The sequence below is a fragment of the Pyrgilauda ruficollis genome, unplaced genomic scaffold, assembly GCF_017590135.1.
Source record: "Pyrgilauda ruficollis isolate IOZ18807 unplaced genomic scaffold, ASM1759013v1 scaffold1279, whole genome shotgun sequence".
In the NCBI taxonomy this organism is placed as follows: Eukaryota; Metazoa; Chordata; class Aves; order Passeriformes; family Passeridae; genus Pyrgilauda; species Pyrgilauda ruficollis.
In genome coordinates this window covers 1-1,974 of record NW_024511199.1, presented here as the reverse complement: position 1 = coordinate 1,974, position 1,974 = coordinate 1, and positions in this window count along the sequence as shown.

The window sequence follows — 1,974 nt, the reverse complement described above, 5'->3', positions numbered from 1 at the left end:
CGGAGAATTTTGGGGGGTCCTGGATGGAATTGGGGGAATTTTGGGGGATCTTTGGGAGAATTTTGGGGGGATTTTTGTGGATTTTTGGGGGTTGGGGAAATTTTTTTGGGGGGGTCTTCGTGAATTTTTTGGGGGAATTGAGAGATATTTGGGGGGAATTTTAGGGGTTTTTTGGGGGGGGTTTTGGGGATCCCAGAGAAACTTGGGGCAATTTTGGGGTCCCAGAGAGATTTGGGGTAATTTTGGGGGTCCCAGATAATTTTTGGAGTCCCCAGGGGGATTTGAGGGGGGTTATTTTGGCCCTGGGGGAATTTTGGGGTTCGTTTTAAGGATTTGAGGATTTTGTGGGGGAGCCCGGGGTTCTTAAAAGGTCTCCAAAGAGTTTTGGAGGATTCCGGGGGCCCAAAGTCGCGGGGGGTCCCCAAAATTCCCGGGGGTCCCCAAAATTCCTAAAAAGCGCTTGTAGGCCCCACCGCCACCATCGCCGCTTTAAGAGCCTCTCGTTACCCCTTTAAGAGCCGGGGGCTCCTCCTTTTCCCGCCCTTCCGCCGTTACCGCAGCGACGTAGGCGTGGCTAAGGATGCGCAACCAATCAGAACGCTTAGGGGCTAGGGGGTTGGGGCGTGGCTAGCGATGCTCAGCCAATCAGCTTTGGCGATGGGCGTGGCCTGAGCGTTCACCGTGCCGCCGCGCCGCTAGGTGGCGCTGACGGCTGCTCCGGCTCCGGTGAGCTCTGAGGGGGAGGCGGGACGGGCCCTTAAAAAAACCCCAAAAAAGCCCCAAAATCGCTGGAAATCCACCCAAAACGACCCCAAATCCCTTCGGAACCACCCCCCAAACCCCCAGGAGCCTTCCCGGGCCGCTCCGAGGCGCCGTTCCCCCCCTCGCCCCTCACGGTTCCCTCAGGCCGCCATTTTGGCGCCTCAGGCGGCTCCGGGCTCTGAAAAGGCCGAAAATCGCTGGAATTTCGCCTAAAATGCCCCAAATTCCCTCCCCTGACCCCCTCAAAGCCCCTCAATTCCATCCGCTGACGTCCAGCTCACTTTGTCGTTCTAAAAATCCAAATTTCTTTCAAAATTTCTTTTCGGGAGCGATCAAATCTCTCCCGAGGCTCCCGGCAGCCCCAAATGCTCCGAAATCTCCCCAAAATCGCCCCCAAAAGCGCCAAAATCCCCTCAAAGTTCTCCGAAATCCTCCCAAAATCCTATAAAATCTCCCAAAAATGTTCCCAAATTTCCCCAGAATCCTCCGAAATTTCCCTAAAATCCTGAAAAATCTCCCATAAACGCTCCGAAATCGCCCCAAAATCCTCTGAAATCTCCTCAAAATCTTTCAAAATTCTCCGAAATCTCGCCAAATTCTCATCCTTGCACCCCCCCCCAATCCCCAAACATCCCCAAATTTTCCTTTTTCCACCCCAAAATTCCTCAGTCCTCCCCAAAATCCCCCAAACTTGGCGATTTCCCCTCAAAATCTCCTCAAAAAAATCAAAATTTGGTTCTCAAAGGCTTCCCCAGACCTTCGAGCTCCCCAAAATTTCCCCAAAATTCTCTTTAAAGCTCCCCACAGACTCCAAAAAAACTTAAATTTATTCAAGTTCATTCAGGAACCCCCAAAATTTACCCGAATTCCCCCAAAATTCCCCCAAATTCCCTTAGGACCCACCCAAATTTCATCCAAATCCCCCCAAAAATCCCTCAGATTCCCCCAAAATTCCCCCAAATTCCCTTAGGACCCACCCAAATTTCATCCAAATCCCCCCAAAAATCCCTCAAATTCACCCAAAATTCCCCCCAGACCCCCTGAAATTATTTCAGTTTCCCCCCAGGACTCCCCAAAATTCCATTAAATACCTCTCAAAATCCCCCCAAATTTTTCCAGGACCCCCCAAAATCTCCTTAAATCCCCCCCCACCCCAATCCCTCTCAGGACCTCCCCAAAATTCCTCAAAATTGCCCCCAAAATTCTTCTTAA